This window comes from Dipteris shenzhenensis, chromosome 21, assembly GCF_047967505.1.
Source record: "Dipteris shenzhenensis isolate YYH24624 ecotype China chromosome 21, Dip_SZ_1.0, whole genome shotgun sequence".
Taxonomy (NCBI): Eukaryota; Viridiplantae; Streptophyta; class Polypodiopsida; order Gleicheniales; family Dipteridaceae; genus Dipteris; species Dipteris shenzhenensis.
The window spans coordinates 28,544,714-28,551,249 of record NC_141616.1 but is presented as its reverse complement, the minus strand read 5'-3'; positions in this window follow the sequence as shown (position 1 = coordinate 28,551,249).

Sequence of the window (6,536 nt, the reverse complement as noted above, 5' to 3'; positions counted from 1 at the left end):
TTGCTTTAAGCCTTTTGCAAAGTTTGGTGTCGATCCTACTGTGGGATATAAGGATGTCAATGTCCGTTGCACATTTTTCCTTCACATACGTAGCATCCACATGCGAATATGGGCATTCTTGCTTCCCAATGCACATCTAGCATCCGATGCACTTAAGACTTTGCAAGGATATCAAAACCAATTATTTTAAGACTTGTGCAAATTTTGTTGCCACTCCGATGGTGGGCCGTAGAGATGTCCTTGTCTGATGTGTATTTTCCCTTGACGTACGTATGAGCCACATCTGGATTGGGGCCTTCTCAACAGCAAATATAGCACTTGATGCACCTGAGCCTTTATGTTTGTATGCTTGCTGCCTCATGTTCATCCCAAGGTGGTCCTAATGGTTGTACGCATAAGGCTTAAAATGTTTGTGTGATTAAGATCCTAAACATGTGGGCATAAGACAATGTAAGTATATAAGTTCATAAGCATACTTACATACTAACATATAAATGTATACTTTATGTTTGTATGCTTGCTGCCTCATGTTCATCCCAGGGTGGTCCTAATGGTTGTACGCATAAGGCTTAAAATGTTTATGTGATTAGGATCCTAAACATGTGGGCATAAGACAATGTAAGTATATAAGTTCATAAGCATACTTACATGCTGAGAATGTAAGTATATGCACCTAGGCATATAACTATATAAACATACAAGCAAATAAGTAATTAAGTATATAGCAATATAAGAATATACGTATATAACTTCACAAGCATATATAATATAAGTGCATGGTCACATGCTCATATGCTATTGTGACTGCATGCTCTTAACCCCATATGCTCACTTTTTTTTAAGCAGATATGCCCATATGTTGTTTATGCTCTTATGCTCACATGTTGTTATGCTCATATGCTCAAATGCTCATATGTTTTTATGGTCATATGCAAGTATGCTCATGTGTTCTTTTTCACATATGCTCATATGCTCATATGCTCATATGCTTGTATGCTTACACGCTCTTAAGCTCATATGCTCATAAGGAGTCATATATTCATATGCTCATATGATCTTATGCTCATATGCCCATATGTTTGTATGATCATATGCTCATGTGCAGCTCATACTATCCTATGCTTGAATGTTCACATGTTTGATGCTTGTATGCTCATATGCTCATATTACATACAGAAACACAAGAATGGCCATATATAGAAACATATAAGACCCCTTGCTAATGACATCCGATACCTCTTGACCTATAATTAAGATGCTTGTTAAAAGCAGGTCTTCAACTTATACTTTTGAACATTGACAATGCTAGAGTGGTACTTGATGAAAAATATTGATAGAAAGATTCGCTAGGATGATCTTTGATTGATGAGAATGTTGCTTGCTGATTTGAATGCTACTTTACTTGATGTTGACCTAGCATAAATTTTAGCTATGCACGAAAAGCTTGATGCTTGATCAGAGAATAAATTGTAGCTATGCTTGATCCAGAGAGAAAACTTGAATATTTTTCTAATGAAGCTCATGTGCATTTGATTTTATTACAACCTTTACATGATAGAAGTGAGGACAAATGGAGATACAAACCTATAAACAACCTTATATAACCATGTATACAAACATAGCTATAACAATATGTACATACAAAGATATATACAATATACTTTTATGGTCATATGCTAGTATGCTCATGTGTTCTTTTTCACATATGCTCATATGCTCATGTGATTGTATGCTCACACGCTCTTAAGCTCATATGCTCATAAGCTCATATATTCATATGCTCATATGATCTTATGCTCATATGCTCATATGTTTATATGATCATATGCTCATGTGCTCATATGATCCTATGCTTGAATGGTTACATGTTTGATGCTTTTATGCTCATATGCTTGTAGCTATGTTTGATCAAGGTAGTGTGGGCAAAGATCATCACACACAAAACTGTTCTTACAAGCCATATTCCACATGGTCTTGTGTTTTATGGATGAACTTATGAAATGATCCCACTATGGTAGATGCATGCAAGGAAGCTGCGATACAATAAAAGCTATTGCTACTTTGTCTCATGGAGTTGAATCCTAAGGTATCCCGCTAACTTATGGTAAGGATACTTGCATTAACTATTAACATTGAAATTAGCATTGATGCCAACATTTGGCAAGCTTCTAAAATGCTCTAGGACCGTCTATACTAGTAGATGTTTTGAATGATGCGATCAATGTTTTTTTCGTCTTTGGTAAGTATATATATCAACGGGTTTGGGATGAAAATATCATGGTTAGGGAGTTGGTCCATGTATATTTAATGAATGTTGGTCCATGTATATAATGCATCTAGCATCATATAATCGTTGTGTGCAGAGGTGACCGATAGCCAATAGGAGGTCTTTCTCGTGCATTTGATACCTAGTCTAGGTACATCTGAAAGTTGCTTACTTCTAAACATCACTATTCTACTATCTAGATCTAGTGACGTCCCATCACTTGCTTCCACCAAAGTGCTTATTTAAATGCTAATATGACTGTAGTGACTCTCTAAGGTAAATTTTTACCATTGAGTAAGACCTTTGAAGGGTTTGTTTAATGGTACTTGGGTTGAAGGGGAAGGGTTAAAGGGGTAAAGAGCATAGGGGGAAGGCACAAAAATGCATTTTGGGAAAAAAATCCCCCCAAAACGTTTTCTCTACTACGAGCTTCGACAAACGGTTCCTGAACGGAACCCCTGACAAATAGTCGCTCCCAAACGTCCCATCATCCATACCAATTCTCTTGCCTCAATTTCAAAACCCAATACTCCAGACTTGCCTTATACTTGCCTGCAGCTTTCTTTGTACGCCTACTTTGTACCTTCCCAGCTACCCTCGTTCATTGGTACGCCCTGGATTCCTTCCCTACTCTGTACCTTCCCTACTTGTGTAGGGCTCTCGTCCTTGAGCTCGCGTGCTTCTACTGCTCTGTATATCCTGTGATCTGCTCAGTGACTCTGGATTCTGCTGCATGGACGTACTGGTCGCGGCCTAGCTGCAGCGCCTCTAATCTAACGTTTCTGCATCCCGTACGTCATCTGGTCTCCAAGAGGATGCAATATCTACACCGGTGACCGTGTCCAGGCTCCATTCCGTTCGACCTGCAGCAGGCTTACGCCTCCTTCGTTCGATTCCCCTGTGCGTTGTTGGCAGTTGGCAGCATGGCCCGTGAGCAGAGCAGCTTGCTATAGATTACGGTATGCTGGACTAGGGCTCCCAATACGCGGTCAGGCAGGTAGCATCACTTTCTAGATCGAGGTATTCAACTAAGTACCTGTACACCACTGCATTTTAATCGAATGTTCCAGCATTATGTTGATGCATATATAATGCGCGGTCTCTCTCTCTCTCTGTCTCTCTCTCTCTCTCTCTCTCTCTATATATTGTTTTTTCTCTTGTATGCATTTTTGTGTGTCTCTCTCTCTCTCACACACACACACACACACACTATATGCCTATACTTCTCCACCAAAGTTATTCTTTAGTGTATTCTTTAAGTTAATGTATGCCTATGTCTTTAATCTATGCTTCTATATGCATTATGCCTATTTTTTAAGTTTACATCTAGACTGTTTATGAATGCCTACTTTATGCTTTATGCCTATTAAGTTTATGTATGCCTATTTCTATGCTTCTATATGTCTATATGCCTATGTGAATGCTTGATTTATGCGTTATGCATATCCTTTAAGTATACGTCTATGCTTTATGAATGTATCCCCTAAACTGTTTATGCATCCCTACTTTATGCTTTATGCCTATTAAGTTTATGTATGCTTATTTCTATGCTTCTATATGTCTATATGCCTATGTGAATGCCTATATGGCTATGCTTCTGCGGAAATTATGCTATGCTTTTATGGAAATTATGCTTATGTTTATATATGCCTATGTGTCTTTAGTCTATGCTTCTATGGAAATTATGCTTCTATGCCTATTTAATGAATGCCTATCATTCTATATGCCTGCTTTATGCTTTATGGATCTATTCTTTAAATGTTTATGAATGCCTTCTTTATGCTTTATGCCTATTCTTTAAGTTTATGTATGCATTATGCCTATTCTTTAAGTTTACGTCTAGACTGTTTATGAATGCCTGCTTTATGCTAAAGTTATGCCTATTAAGTTTATGTATGCCTACGCTTCTATGCTTCTATATGTCTATATGCCTATGTGAATGCCTATATGGCTATGCTTCTACGGAAATTATGCTATGCTTCTATGGAAATTATGCTTATGTTTCTATATGCCTATGCTTCTTTAGTCTATGCTTCTATGCCTATTTAATGAATGCCTATCATTCTAGCGTGCTTTATGCTCGTTGCTTTATGGATCTATCTTCAAAGTTTATGAATGCCTTCTATATGCATTATGCTCTCTCTCTCTCCGTTTCTTTTCATATATTTGCATAAAGGTAAAAGATGAATTTATGTTTTAAAATGTATAATATAAAGCTTATGTTTATGCCTACGCACGTTTCTATATTAAAATATATAATATAAAGCTTATATTTATGCTTTATGTTTTAGGTTTCTACATCTTTATGCTTTATGCCTATTCTTTAAGTTTACGCCTTTTTTATGAATGCCTGTCATTCTATATGCCTGCTTTATGCTTTATTCTTTTTGGATCTATTCTATATTACATTATGCTTCTATATCTTTGTGTTATGCTTCTATTTCTACTATGTTATGCTTCTATATCTATATGCCTATGCTTCAATATGTTTTCTATATGTTTCTATACATATCTATATGCCTACGCTTCTTTATGCTTCTATATGTTTGTATAAGTTTCTATATGCCTACGCTTCTTTGTACTTGTATATGCTTCTATACGTTTCTATATGCTTCTATATGTTTCCATATACTTCTTTATACTTCTATATGCTTCTATACGTTTCTACATGTGAAAGTGATCTCCTTGGGTCTTCTTTTTGAATCCATGCTTATGATTTGCTTGCCTCAAAGATTTCAAACTTTCTCTTAGTATGCACAGGGAAAGATATAATTGCTTTCTCTTAACGATTACTCGTAGAATGCTTGTATTTGTATAAATATAGTATTAGGGGAAAAAATTAGCATGACTCTTTGTAACAGATGTGTCTTTAGAATAGTATCTTTCATATGACAGATGCTATTGTGATTTTCTTGGGAATAGTATCTTTCATATGACTTCTTTGTTTATGATAGATATGAAAGCATGTATTTTGGACTCTAAATTCTTGCTATTGTTTCTTATCATGCATTGTATGATGGGATTGTGCACACAATATGGATGGATGGTGTACCTAGACCAAGTTATAAGTAGTACACGTGCAATATATTTAGATTGAATCGAACAATATGAATATATTTAAAAATGTGCAACCTTGCTAATTGTAGGATGATTATTGCTTAAGCGTGGAGAATGGGACACAATTTCCAAGTTGTGGATCTTTTTTGCAACTTCTGCAAGGTGTTCGTAGCGACGGCACGGCTTTACAAGATGTTCCATATATGCAGCTAAAGATTTAGTCTTTCTACATTAAGTACACAACAAAATGTTAATAATTGACATAATGATTTGTTAAGGTATTGTTTGTTGTCATCTATTTTAGAAACAAATAACAAATCAACAAATAGCTATGCTTCAGACTTTTAATAGTAGTAAAAGAAGCCAAGGGCCGTGCTAGGTATTGTTGCCTTGACTAATAATTTTTTGCAAGTCATGTTTAGTTACTTTTTACTAATTATTTGAAAGGTGTATTGTTCAATGTCAAAGTTCCATTCTAACATATGCTATGTTTGTTCTCAGAATCATGTAGGAAAAGCAAAGCATGTTGAGATTGCTACTAGTGATGTCATTAGGAAGCGTGCACATCCTCGAAAGGTATGAGCAACTTTTCAAATGACTTAAAAAAACCAAGAGAGGGGTGTTATACTTATTGAGCTATATTTTGGATTGCTAGGTAAGCATGAAATTGAAAAGAATAATGGGTGATGAGATGAAAAAGGATTCCAAGAAAAATGATTCCTACATCTCAAAAGTATGTATATTCTATCATACAATTTATGAGTTCTCCAAATATTTAGCAATACATTTATGTAAGCGTCTATCATTATTTGTATGAATACTCACAATGTTTTAACTTCCAAATAGATTGAGAATAAAAAGAGAGTTTGTCATGACAAGGATTTTAACATTGGACCTTACCAAAGAAAGAAGAAAGTTCAAGGTAAGTGATTGCTTTTAATTTCACTATAACTTTTTGGGATAATTATATTTTCAAATGTATTAATCATTGTTTTTTCAACTAAAATAGGATTTAAATTAGCTTGAAAGCTCCACTTTGCAAATTAATGAGTTGACACATCCAAACAAGGCGACACATATTTTTGTAGAGTTTTAAAAAGCTTTATTATGCTATTTGATACATTCATTTTTCATTAAGTGTATTTGATTTGGATTGATTTATATTTTAATTGTTGCAGGCAAGAGGTTGGAGCATAGTCAATCAAGAGACCAT